This window comes from Heptranchias perlo, chromosome 35, assembly GCF_035084215.1.
Source record: "Heptranchias perlo isolate sHepPer1 chromosome 35, sHepPer1.hap1, whole genome shotgun sequence".
Classification (NCBI taxonomy): domain Eukaryota; kingdom Metazoa; phylum Chordata; class Chondrichthyes; order Hexanchiformes; family Hexanchidae; genus Heptranchias; species Heptranchias perlo.
In genome coordinates, this window is record NC_090359.1 from 4,156,255 (window position 1) to 4,170,109 (window position 13,855).

A 13,855-nucleotide genomic window follows, 5' to 3' on the forward strand; every position below is an offset into this window, starting at 1 on the left:
TGAAGGAATGGTTAGGTTTTTGCCAGCAACAAAAAATATTTCTTTTTTGTGCAAAAGATTGATTTCTTGCTGAATTCTATTAGTGTATGTGGTAGAGAACAAAAGAGGTAATCGAAACTATACTGTAGCTCGTATTCAAACCGAACAAACTGCGACCTCAACGCAGAGCATGGACGAGGATACGATCAAGGCGAAGCGCATCAGGTGGGGCAGTCATGCCCGAACAACAGCAATGTCGCGCCCGGTGCTGCTTGGAAAAGAAGGATGTTTGGTGATGAGGAAAAAATAGCAAGCACTTTACACGCTGGCAGCGGTGGGATTCGAACCCACGCCCCCGAAGAGACTGGAGCCTGAATCCAGCGCCTTAGACCGCTCGGCCACGCTACCACCTGTCGAAGCCCTGCCTTCAGAATCTGATATCTGGTGATTGAAATGTGGTTTTCTTGCATTTTGACCTTTGAGTCGAGGATTTTCCATTGAACGAATCAAATAAATGGACTTTCTGAACAATATTCATGCGACGAGGTGGCCGAGTGTTTGAGGTGATGGATTCCTAATCCATTGTGCTCTGCACGCATGGTTTTGTATCTCATTCGCGCCATTATTGCATTTACCGTTTGATGTGTCGCTTCCTTCCTGAAATTCAACCAGATGTCTTGGGCCTCGCTCCAATCCGAAGCCACGGTGGATGAATTTTGCATTGCTCGCTGATCTCTGCTCAAATCAGCAAGGAAAATTGGTGCACGGAGGTGTTGCGAGTGTAAGATGTGAATAACGTGAAGGATCAAGAAAGTGCACAATTACGCCCCGGTAAAGCGAGTATCTATCCACAGATAATACCTGACCTGCTGAGTGTTGCCAGCAGTTTCTGGATTTATTTTTGAGCTTTCACTATAGCCGTTTTCCTGACAACTTGAAACTTTACTCAAGGGCGCAGCTTCAAGCACAACTTTCTTGAGCTCTACTCACACACAACATCGCTCTTTACTTTCCGACACACTCGCTTTAAAATCTGGCTTATCCGCACACAGCTTCCTGCGCCACGAAAATTTGAAACACCTTTCGCTCTTGGCCTGCAATCGCTCCTTTTTCGCCACAGGCGCTCTTTACATTTATCGTCTACTCGATTCAATCCCATGTTTAAACAGAACTATTAAGATCAAGGCGGAATACTTCCGATCTTCCTGGGCCGCCCCAACTTGCCAAATGTGCACCTCTCAACCGCCACTCGCAGCTCTGTAGCGCTGCCCGTCGGTCACGCAACTCAACAGCTGAAAGAAAAAATCCAAAAAGCATCAAAACAAAATCCAGTTCTTCAGTTACCATCACCTGGATCACAAGATTCGACAAGTAAAATTCGTGAACAATCGGGCGGCTGTCTTTCCAGAGGCCAGCCCTGCTTTCATCGTGTTTGTCTGTCAAGCGGTCACGCAGATCGAAATGTGTCGACTGGTTTCAAGGCGCAAATGAACATTGGTGCGAATCGGACATCTGCCCAATAGAAACAGTGGTCACAGCAGAACAAATTTAAACGCGTGAGATCATGAAAGTGAATGCTGGAGTCGGCAATGCCGCAGGATAGTTTCCATGAAGTGGAAGGAAGAAAGGAAAGGCGGCATATTGGCTGTGGAAGGAAGAAAAAGTGGGGAAAACAGGCCAGTTTGAACTGTGGAGCATCAAGTACAGGCATGTGAGAGTGCTGGATTTGAAGGAATGGTTAGGTTTTTGCCAGCAACAAAAAATATTTCTTTTTTGTGCAAAAAATTGATTTCTTGCTGCATTCTATTAGTGTATGTGGTAGAGAACAAAAGAGGTAATCGAAACTATACTGTAGCTCGTATTCAAACCGAACAAACTGCGACCTCAACGCAGAGCATGGACGAGGATACGATCAAGGCGAAGCGCATCAGGTGGGGCAGTCATGCCCGAACAACAGCAATGTCGCGCCCGGTGCTGCTTGGAAAAGAAGGATGTTTGGTGATGACGAAAAAATAGCAAGCACTTTACATGTTGGAGCGGTGGGATTCGAACCCACGCCCCCGAAGAGACTGGAGCCTAAATCCAGCGCCTTAGACCGCTCGGCCACGCTACCACGTGTCAAAGCTCTGCCTTCAGAATCTGATATCTGGTGATTGAAATGTGGTTTTCTTGCATTTTGACCTTTGAGTCGAGGATTTTCCATTGAACGAATCAAATAAATGGACTTTCTGAACAATATTCATGCGACGAGGTGGCCGAGTGTTTGAGGTGATGGATTCCTAATCCATTGTGCTCTGCACGCATGGTTTTGTATCTCATTCGCGCCATTATTGCATTTACCGTTTGATGTGTCGCTTCCTTCCTGAAATTCAACCAGATGTCTTGGGCCTCGCTCCAATCCGAAGCCACGGTGGATGAATTTTGCATTGCTCGCTGATCTCTGCTCAAATCAGCAAGGAAAATTGGTGCACGGAGGTGTTGCGAGTGTAAGATGTGAATAACGTGAAGGATCAAGAAAGTGCACAATTACGCCCCGGTAAAGCGAGTATCTATCCACAGATAATACCTGACCTGCAGAGTGTTGCCAGCAGTTTCTGGATTTATTTTTGAGCTTTCACTATCGCCGTTTTCCTGACAACTTGAAACTTTACTCAAGGGCGCAGCTTCAAGCACAACTTTCTTGAGCTCTACTCACACACAACATCGCTCTTTACTTTCCGACACACTCGCTTTAAAATCTGGCTTATCCGCACACAGCTTCCTGCGCCACGAAAATTTGAAACACCTTTCGCTCTTGGCCTGCAATCGCTCCTTTTTCGCCACAGGCGCTCTTTACATTTATCCTCTACTCGATTCAATCCCATGTTTAAACAGAACTATTAAGATCAAGGCGGAATACTTCCGATCTTCCTGGGCCGCCCCAACTTGCCAAATGTGCACCTCTCAACCGCCACTCGCAGCTCTGCAGCGCTGCCCGTCGGTCACGCAACTCAACTGCTGAAAGAAAAAATCCAAAAAGCATCAAAACAAAATCCAGTTCTTCAGTTACCATCACCTGGATCACAAGATTCGACAAGTAAAATTCGTGAACAATCGGGCGGCTGTCTTTCCAGAGGCCAGCCCTGCTTTCATCGTGTTTGTCTGTCAAGCGGTCACGCAGATCGAAATGTGTCGACTGGTTTCAAGGCGCAAATGAACATTGGTGCGAATCGGACATCTGCCCAATAGAAACAGTGGTCACAGCAGAACAAATTTAAACGCGTGAGATCATGAAAGTGAATGCTGGAGTCGGCAATGCCGCAGGATAGTTTCCATGAAGTGGAAGGAAGAAAGGAAAGGCGGCATATTGGCTGTGGAAGGAAGAAAAAGTTGGGAAAACAGGCCAGTTTGAACTGTGGAGCATCAAGTACAGGCATGTGAGAGTGCTGGATTTGAAGGAATGGTTAGGTTTTTGCCAGAAACAAAAAATATTTCTTTTTTGTGCAAAAAATTGATTTCTTGCTGCATTCTATTAGTGTATGTGGTAGAGAACAAAAGAGGTAATCGAAACTATACTGTAGCTCGTATTCAAATCGAACAAACTGCGACCTCAACGCAGAGCATGGACGAGGATACGATCAAGGCGAAGCGCATCAGGTGGGGCAGTCATGCCCGAACAACAGCAATGTCGCGCCCGGTGCTGCTTGGAAAAGAAGGATGTTTGGTGATGACGAAAAAATAGCAAGCACTTTACATGTTGGAGCGGTGGGATTCGAACCCACGCCTCCGAAGAGACTGGAGCCTAAATCCAGCGCCTTAGACCGCTCGGCCACGCTACCACGTGTCAAAGCTCTGCCTTCAGAATCTGATATCTGGTGATTGAAATGTGGTTTTCTTGCATTTTGACCTTTGAGTCGAGGATTTTCCATTGAACGAATCAAATAAATGGTCTTTCTGAGCAATATTCATGCGACGAGGTGGCCGAGTGTTTGAGGTGATGGATTCCTAATCCATTGTGCTCTGCACGCATGGTTTTGTATCTCATCCGCGCCATTATTGCATTTACCGTTTGATGTGTCGCTTCCTTCCTGAAATTCAACCAGATGTCTTGGGCCTCGCTCCAATCCGAAGCCACGGTGGATGAATTTTGCATTGCTCGCTGATCTCTGCTCAAATCAGCAAGGAAAATTGGTGCACGGAGGTGTTGCGAGTGTAAGATGTGAATAACGTGAAGGATCAAGAAAGTGCACAATTACGCCCCGGTAAAGCGAGTATCTATCCACAGATAATACCTGACCTGCTGAGTGTTGCCAGCAGTTTCTGGATTTATTTTTGAGCTTTCACTAAAGCCGTTTTCCTGACAACTTGAAACTTTACTCAAGGGCGCAGCTTCAAGCACAACTTTCTTGAGCTCTACTCACACACAACATCGCTCTTTACTTTCCGACACACTCGCTTTAAAATCTGGCTTATCCGCACACAGCTTCCTGCGCCACGAAAATTTGAAACACCTTTCGCTCTTGGCCTGCAATCGCTCCTTTTTCGCCACAGGCGCTCTTTACATTTATCCTCTACTCGATTCAATCCCATGTTTAAACAGAACTATTAAGATCAAGGCGGAATACTTCCGATCTTCCTGGGCCGCCCCAACTTGCCAAATGTGCACCTCTCAACCGCCACTCGCAGCTCTGTAGCGCTGCCCGTCGGTCACGCAACTCAACTGCTGAAAGAAAAAATCCAAAAAGCATCAAAACAAAATCCAGTTCTTCAGTTACCATCACCTGGATCACAAGATTCGACAAGTAAAATTCGTGAACAATCGGGCGGCTGTCTTTCCAGAGGCCAGCCCTGCTTTCATCGTGTTTGTCTGTCGAGCGGTCACGCAGATCGAAATGTGTCGACTGGTTTCAAGGCGCAAATGAACATTGGTGCGAATCGGACATCTGCCCAATAGAAACAGTGGTCACAGCAGAACAAATTTAAACGCGTGAGATCATGAAAGTGAATGCTGGAGTCGGCAATGCCGCAGGATAGTTTCCATGAAGTGGAAGGAAGAAAGGAAAGGCGGCATATTGGCTGTGGAAGGAAGAAAAAGTGGGGAAAACAGGCCAGTTTGAACTGTGGAGCATCAAGTACAGGCATGTGAGAGTGCTGGATTTGAAGGAATGGTTAGGTTTTTGCCAGCAACAAAAAATATTTCTTTTTTGTGCAAAAGATTGATTTCTTGCTGCATTCTATTAGTGTATGTGGTGGAGAACAAAAGAGGTAATCGAAACTATACTGTAGCTCGTATTCAAACCGAACAAACTGCGACCTCAACGCAGAGCATGGACGAGGATCCGATCAAGGCGAAGCGCATCAGGTGGGGCAGTCATGCCCGAACAACAGCAATGTCGCGCCCGGTGCTGCTTGGAAAAGAAGGATGTTTGGTGATGAGGAAAAAATAGTAAGCACTTTACACGTTGGCAGCGGTGGGATTCGAACACACGCCCCCGAAGAGACTGGAGCCTTAATCCAGCGCCTTAGATCGCTCGGCCACGCTACCACCTGTCAAAGCTCTGCCTTCAGAATCTGATATCTGGTGATTGAAATGTGGTTTTCTTGCATTTTGACCTTTGAGTCGAAGATTTTCCATTGAACGAATCAAATAAATGGGCTTTCTGAGCAATATTCATGCGACGAGGTGGCCGAGTGTTTGAGGTGATGGATTCCTAATCCATTGTGCTCTGCACGCATGGTTTTGTATCTCATCCGCGCCATTATTGCATTTACCGTTTGATGTGTCGCTTCCTTCCTGAAATTCAACCAGATGTCTTGGGCCTCGCTCCAATCCGAAGCCACGGTGGATGAATTTTGCATTGCTCGCTGATCTCTGCAAGGAAAAATTGGTGCACGGAGGTGTTGCGAGTGTAAGATGTGAATAACGTGAAGGATCAAGAAAGTGCACAATGACGCCCCGGTAAAGCGAGTATCTATCCACAGATAATACCTGACCTGCTGAGTGTTGCCAGCAGTTTCTGGATTTATTTTTGAGCTTTCACTATCGCCGTTTTCCTGACAACTTGAAACTTTACTCAAGGGCGCAGCTTCAAGCACAACTTTCTTGAGCTCTACTCACACACAACATCGCTCTTTACTTTCCGACACACTCGCTTTAAAATCTGGCTTATCCGCACACAGCTTCCTGCGCCACGAAAATTTGAAACACCTTTCGCTCTTTGCCTGCAATCGCTCCTTTTTCGCCACAGGCGCTCTTTACATTTATCCTCTACTCGATTCAATCCCATGTTTAAACAGAACTATTAAGATCAAGGCGGAATACTTCCGATCTTCCTGGGCCGCCCCAACTTGCCAAATGTGCACCTCTCAACCGCCACTCGCAGCTCTGTCGCGCTGCCCGTCGGTCACGCAACTCAACTGCTGAAAGAAAAAATCCAAAAAGCATCAAAACAAAATCCAGTTCTTCAGTTACCATCACCTGGATCACAAGATTCGACAAGTAAAATTCGTGAACAATCGGGCGGCTGTCTTTCCAGAGGCCAGCCCTGCTTTCATCGTGTTTGTCTGTCGAGCGGTCACGCAGATCGAAATGTGTCGACTGGTTTCAAGGCGCAAATGAACATTGGTGCGAATCGGACATCTGCCCAATAGAAACAGTGGTCACAGCAGGACAAATTTAAACGCGTGAGATCATGAAAGTGAATGCTGGAGTCGGCAATGCCACAGGATAGTTTCCATCAAGTGGAAGGAAGAAAGGAAAGGCGGCATATTGGCTGTGGAAGGAAAAAAAAGTGGGGAAAACAGGCCAGTTTGAACTGTGGAGCATCAAGTACAGGCATGTGAGAGTGCTGGATTTGAAGGAATGGTTCGGTTTTTTGTGCAAAAGATTGATTTCTTGCTGCATTCTATTAGTGTATGTGGTAGAGAACAAAAGAGGTAATCGAAACTATACTGTAGCTCGTATTCAAACCGAACAAACTGCGACCTCAACGCAGAGCATGGACGAGGATACGATCAAGGCGAAGCGCATCAGGTGGGGCAGTCATGCCCGAACAACAGCAATGTCGCGCCCGGTGCTGCTTGGAAAAGAAGGATGTTTGGTGATGAGGAAAAAATAGCAAGCACTTCACACGCTGGCAGCGGTGGGATTCGAACCCACGCCCCCGAAGAGACTGGAGCCTGAATCCAGGGCCTTAGACCGCTCGGCCACGCTACCACCTGTCAAAGCTCTGCCTTCAGAATCTGATATCTGGTGATTGAAATGTGGTTTTCTTGCATTTTGACCTTTGAGTCGAGGATTTTCCATTGAACGAATCAAATAAATGGAATTTCTGAGCAATATTCATGCGACGAGGTGGCCGAGTGTTTGAGGTGATGGATTCCTAATCCATTGTGCTCTGCACGCATGGTTTTGTATCTCATCCGCGCCATTATTGCATTTACCGTTTGATGTGTCGCTTCCTTCCTGAAATTCAACCAGATGTCTTGGGCCTCGCTCCAATCCGAAGCCACGGTGGATGAATTTTACATTGCTCGCTGATCTCTGCTCAAATCAGCAAGGAAAAATTGGTGCACGGAAGTGTTGCGAGTGTAAGATGTGAATAACGTGAAGGATCAAGAAAGTGCACAATGACGCCCCGGTGAAGCGAGTATCTGTCCACAGATAATACCTGACCTGCTGAGTGTTGCCAGCAGTTTCTGGATTTATTTTTGAGCTTTCACTATAGCCGTTTTCCTGACAACTTGAAACTTTACTCAAGGGCGCAGCTTCAAGCACAACTTTCTTGAGCTCTACTCACACACAACATCGCTCTTTACTTTCCGACACACTCGCTTTAAAATCTGGCTTATCCGCACACAGCTTCCTGCGCCACGAAAATTTGAAACACCTTTCGCTCTTGGCCTGCAATCGCTCCTTTTTCGCCACAGGCGCTCTTTACAGTTATCGTCTACTCGATTCAATCCCATGTTTAAACAGAACTATTAAGATCAAGGCGGAATACTTCCGATCTTCCTGGGCCGCCCCAACTTGCCAAATGTGCACCTCTCAACCGCCACTCGCAGCTCTGTAGCGCTGCCCGTCGGTCACGCAACTCAACTGCTGAAAGAAAAAATCCAAAAAGCATCAAAACAAAATCCAGTTGTTCAGTTACCATCACCTGGATCACAAGATTCGACAAGTAAAATTCGTGAACAATCGGGCGGCTGTCTTTCCAGAGGCCAGCCCTGCTTTCATCGTGTTTGTCTGTCAAGCGGTCACGCAGATCGAAATGTGTCGACTGGTTTCAAGGCGCAAATGAACATTGGTGCGAATCGGACATCTGCCCAATAGAAACAGTGGTCACAGCAGAACAAATTTAAACGCGTGAGATCATGAAAGTGAATGCTGGAGTCGGCAATGCCGCAGGATAGTTTCCATGAAGTGGAAGAAAGAAAGGAAAGGCGGCATATTGGCTGTGGAAGGAAGAAAAAGTTGGGAAAACAGGCCAGTTTGAACTGTGGAGCATCAAGTACAGGCATGTGAGAGTGCTGGATTTGAAGGAATGGTTAGGTTTTTGCCAGCAACAAAACATATTTATTTTTTGTGCAAAAGATTGATTTCTTGCTGCATTCTATTAGTGTATGTGGTAGAGAACAAAAGAGGTAATCGAAACCATACTGTAGCTCGTATTCAAACCGAACAAACTGCGACCTCAACGCAGAGCATGGACGAGGATACGATCAAGGCGAAGCGCATCAGGTGGGGCAGTCATGCCCGAACAACAGCAATGTCGCGCCCGGTGCTGCTTGGAAAAGAAGGATGTTTGGTGATGAGGAAAAAATAGCAACCCCTAACACGCTGGCAGCGGTGGGATTCGAACCCACGCCACCGAAGAGACTGGAGCCTTAATCCAGCGCCTTAGACCGCTCGGACACGCTACCACCTGTCAAACCTCTGCCTTCAGAATCTGATATCTGGTGATTGAAAAGTGGTTTTCTTGCATTTTGACCTTTGAGTCGAGGATTTTCCATTGAACGAATCTAATAAATGGGCTTTCTGAGCAATATTCATGCGACGAGGTGGCCGAGTGTTTGAGGTGATGGATTCCTAATCCATTGTACTCTGCACGCATGGTTTTGTATCTCATCCGCGCCATTATTGCATTTACCGTTTGATGTGTCGCTTCCTTCCTGAAATTCAACCAGATGTCTTGGGCCTCGCTCCAATCCGAAGCCACGGTGGATGAATTTTGCATTGCTCGCTGATCTCTGCTCAAATCAGCAAGGAAAAATTGGTGCACGGAGGTGTTGCGAGTGTAAGATGTGAATAACTTGAAGGATCAAGAAAGTGCACAATGACGCCCCGGTAAAGCGAGTTTCTGTCCACAGATAATACCTGACCTGCTGAGTGTTGCCAGCAGTTTCTGGATTTATTTTTGAGCTTTCACTATAGCCGTTTTCCTGACAACTTGAAACTTTACTCAAGGGCGCAGCTTCAAGCACAACTTTCTTGAGCTCTACTCACACACAACATCGCTCTTTACTTTCCGACACACTCGCTTTAAAATCTGGCTTATCCGCACACAGCTTCCTGCGCCACGAAAATTTGAAACACCTTTCGCTCTTGGCCTGCAATCGCTCCTTTTTCGCCACAGGCGCTCTTTACATTTATCCTCTACTCGATTCAATCCCATGTTTAAACAGAACTATTAAGATCAAGGCGGAATACTTCCGATCTTCCTGGGCAGCCCCAACTTATCAAATGTGCACCCCTCAACCGCCAATCGCAGCTCTGGAGCGCTGCCCGTCGGTCACGCAACTCAACTGCTGAAAGAAAAAATCCAAAAAGCATCAAAACAAAATCCAGTTCTTCAGTTACCATCACCTGGATCACAAGATTCGACAAGTAAAATTCGTGAACAATCGGGCGGCTGTCTTTCCAGAGGCCAGCCCTGCTTTCATCGTGTTTGTCTGTCGAGTGGTCACGCATATCGAAATGTATCGACTGGTTTCAAGGCGCAAATGAACATTGGTGCGAATCGGACTTCTGCCCAATAGAAACAGTGGTCACAGCAGAACAAATTTAAACGCGTGAGATCATGAAAGTGAATGCTGGAGTCGGCAATGCCGCAGGATAGTTTCCATGAAGTGGAAGGAAGAAAGGAAAGGCGGCATATTGGCTGTGGAAGGAAGAAAAAGTTGGGAAAACAGGCCAGTTTGAACTGTGGAGCATCAAGTACAGGCATGTGAGAGTGCTGGATTTGAAGGAATGGTTAGGTTTTTGCCAGCAACAAAAAATATTTCTTTTTTGTGCAAAAGATTGATTTCTTGCTGCATTCTATTAGTGTATGTGGTAGAGAACAAAAGAGGTAATCGAAACTATACTGCAGCTCGTATTCAAACCGAACAAACTGCGACCTCAACGCAGAGCATGGACGAGGATACGATCAAGGCGAAGCGCATCAGGTGGGGCAGTCATGCCCGAACAACAGCAATGTCGCGCCCGGTGCTGCTTGGAAAAGAAGGATGTTTGGTGATGAGGAAAAAACAGCAAACACTTTACACGCTGGAAGCGGTGGGATTCGAACCCACGCCCCCGAAGAGACTGTAGCCTTAATCATGCGTCCGTACCGCTCGGCCACGCTACCACCTGTCAAAGCTCTGCCTTCAGAATCTGATATCTGGTGATTGAAATGTGTTTTTCTTGCATTTTGACCTTTGAGTCGAGGATTTTCCATTGAACGAATCAAATAAATGGGCTTTCTGAGCAATATTCATGCGACGAGGTGGCCGAGTGTTTGAGGTGATGGATTCCTAATCCATTGTACTCTGCACGCATGGTTTTGTATCTCATCCGCGCCATTATTGCATTTACCGTTTGATGTGTCGCTTCCTTCCTGAAATTCAACCAGATGTCTTGGGCCTCGCTCCAATCCGAAGCCACGGTGGATGAATTTTGCATTGCTCGCTGATCTCTGCTCAAATCAGCAAGGAAAAATTGGTGCACGGAGGTGTTGCGAGTGTAAGATGTGAATAACTTGAAGGATCAATAAAGTGCACAATGACGCCCCGGTAAAGCGAGTTTCTGTCCACAGATAATACCTGACCTGCTGAGTGTTGCCAGCAGTTTCTGGATTTATTTTTGAGCTTTCACTATAGCCGTTTTCCTGACAACTTGAAACTTTACTCAAGGGCGCAGCTTCAAGCACAACTTTCTTGAGCTCTACTCACACACAACATCGCTCTTTACTTTCCGACACACTCGCTTTAAAATCTGGCTTATCCGCACACAGCTTCCTGCGCCACGAAAATTTGAAACACCTTTCGCTCTTGGCCTGCAATCGCTCCTTTTTCGCCACAGGCGCTCTTTACATTTATCCTCTACTCGATTCAATCCCATGTTTAAACAGAACTATTAAGATCAAGGCGGAATACTTCCGATCTTCCTGGGCAGCCCCAACTTATCAAATGTGCACCCCTCAACCGCCAATCGCAGCTCTGGAGCGCTGCCCGTCGGTCACGCAACTCAACTGCTGAAAGAAAAAATCCAAAAAGCATCAAAACAAAATCCAGTTCTTCAGTTACCATCACCTGGATCACAAGATTCGACAAGTAAAATTCGTGAACAATCGGGCGGCTGTCTTTCCAGAGGCCAGCCCTGCTTTCATCGTGTTTGTCTGTCGAGTGGTCACGCATATCGAAATGTATCGACTGGTTTCAAGGCGCAAATGAACATTGGTGCGAATCGGACTTCTGCCCAATAGAAACAGTGGTCACAGCAGAACAAATTTAAACGCGTGAGGTCATGAAAGTGAATGCTGGAGTCGGCAATGCCGCAGGATAGTTTCCATGAAGTGGAAGGAAGAAAGGAAAGGCGGCATATTGGCTGTGGAAGGAAGAAAAAGTTGGGAAAACAGGCCAGTTTGAACTGTGGAGCATCAAGTACAGGCATGTGAGAGTGCTGGATTTGAAGGAATGGTTAGGTTTTTGCCAGCAACAAAAAATATTTCTTTTTTGTGCAAAAGATTGATTTCTTGCTGCATTCTATTAGTGTATGTGGTAGAGAACAAAAGAGGTAATCGAAACTATACTGCAGCTCGTATTCAAACCGAACAAACTGCGACCTCAACGCAGAGCATGGACGAGGATACGATCAAGGCGAAGTGCATCAGGTGGGGCAGTCATGCCCGAACAACAGCAATGTCGCGCCCGGTGCTGCTTGGAAAAGAAGGATGTTTGGTGATGAGGAAAAAATGGCAAGCACTTTACACGTTGGCATTTAAACCACGCCCCCAAAGAGACTGTAGCCTTAATCCAGCGTCCGTACCGCTCGGCCACGCTACCACCTGTCAAAGCTCTGCCTTCAGAATCTGATATCTGGTGATTGAAATGTGTTTTTCTTGCATTTTGACCTTTGAGTCGAGGATTTTCCATTGAACGAATCAAATAAATGGGCTTTCTGAGCAATATTCATGCGACGAGGTGGCCGAGTGTTTGAGGTGATGGATTCCTAATCCATTGTGCTCTGCACGCATGGTTTTGTATCTCATCCGCGCCATTATTGCATTTACCGTTTGATGTGTCGCTTCCTTCCTGCAATTCAACCAGATGTCTTGGGCCTCGCTCCAATCCGAAGCCACGGTGGATGAATTTTGCATTGCTCGCTGATCTCTGCTCAAATCAGCAAGGAAAAATTGGTGCACGGAGGTGTTGCGAGTGTAAGATGTGAATAACTTGAAGGATCAAGAAAGTGCACAATGACGCCCCGGTAAAGCGAGTATCTGTCCACAGATAATACCTGACCTGCTGAGTGTTGCCAGCAGTTTCTGGATTTATTTTTGAGCTTTCACTATAGCCGTTTTCCTGACAACTTGAAACTTTACTCAAGGGCGCAGCTTCAAGCACAACTTTCTTGAGCTCTACTCACACACAACATAGCTCTTTACTTTCCGACACACTCGCTTTAAAATCTGGCTTATCCGCACACAGCTTCCTGCGCCACGAAAATTTGAAACACCTTTCGCTCTTGGCCTGCAATCGCTCCTTTTTCGCCACAGGCGCTCTTTACATTTATCCTCTACTCGATTCAATCCCATGTTTAAACAGAACTATTAAGATCAAGGCGGAATACTTCCGATCTTCCTGGGCAGCCCCAACTTCCCAAATGTGCACCCCTCAACCGCCAATCGCAGCTCTGGAGCGCTGCCCGTCGGTCACGCAACTCAACTGCTGAAAGAAAAAATCCAAAAAGCATCAAAACAAAATCCAGTTCTTCAGTTACCATCACCTGGATCACAAGATTCGACAAGTAAAATTCGTGAACAATCGGGCGGCTGTCTTTCCAGAGGCCAGCCCTGCTTTCATCGTGTTTGTCTGTCGAGCGGTCACGCAGATCGAAATGTATCGACTGGTTTCAAGGCGCAAATGAACATTGGTGCGAATCGGACATCTGCCCAATCGAAACAGTGGTCACAGCAGAACAAATTTAAACGCGTGAGGTCATGAAAGTGAATGCTGGAGTCGGCAATGCCGCAGGATAGTTTCCATGAAGTGGAAGGAAGAAAGGAAAGGCGGCATATTGGCAGTGGAGGGAAGAAAAAGTGGGGAAAACAGGCCAGTTTGAACTGTGGAGCATCAAGTACAGGCATGTGAGAGTGCTGGATTCGAAGGAATGGTTAGGTTTTTGCCAGCAACAAAAAATATTTCTTTTTTGTGCAAAAGATTGATTTCTTGCTGCATTCTATTCGTGTATGTGGAAGAGAACAAAAGAGGTAATCGAAACTATACTGTAGCTCGTATTGAAACCGAACAAACTGCGACCTCAACGCAGAGCATGGACGAGGAGACGATCAAGGCGAAGCGCATCAGGTGGGGCAGTCATGCCCGAACAACAGCAATGTCGCGCCCGGTGCTGCTT

The 13,855-nt window shown here is 46.6% G+C and overlaps 6 non-coding genes across 6 annotated transcripts; all 6 read right to left on the reverse strand.

The window, feature by feature from the left end:
- Positions 1–305: 305 nt before the first annotated feature.
- trnal-cag (transfer RNA leucine (anticodon CAG)) lies at positions 306–387 on the reverse strand. Its single transcript has one exon. It is a non-coding gene; the product is annotated as a tRNA-Leu (tRNA).
- A 1,623-nt stretch (positions 388–2,010) lies between these two features.
- trnal-uag (transfer RNA leucine (anticodon UAG)) lies at positions 2,011–2,093 on the reverse strand. Its single transcript has one exon. It is a non-coding gene; the product is annotated as a tRNA-Leu (tRNA).
- Positions 2,094–3,715: 1,622 nt separating this feature from the next.
- Positions 3,716–3,798, reverse strand: trnal-uag (transfer RNA leucine (anticodon UAG)). The gene has a single exon. It is a non-coding gene; the product is annotated as a tRNA-Leu (tRNA).
- Positions 3,799–5,421: 1,623 nt separating this feature from the next.
- On the reverse strand, positions 5,422–5,503 carry trnal-aag (transfer RNA leucine (anticodon AAG)). The gene has a single exon. It is a non-coding gene; the product is annotated as a tRNA-Leu (tRNA).
- A 1,589-nt stretch (positions 5,504–7,092) lies between these two features.
- trnal-cag (transfer RNA leucine (anticodon CAG)) lies at positions 7,093–7,174 on the reverse strand. The gene has a single exon. It is a non-coding gene; the product is annotated as a tRNA-Leu (tRNA).
- Positions 7,175–8,798: 1,624 nt separating this feature from the next.
- Positions 8,799–8,880, reverse strand: trnal-aag (transfer RNA leucine (anticodon AAG)). Its single transcript has one exon. It is a non-coding gene; the product is annotated as a tRNA-Leu (tRNA).
- Positions 8,881–13,855: the final 4,975 nt, after the last annotated feature.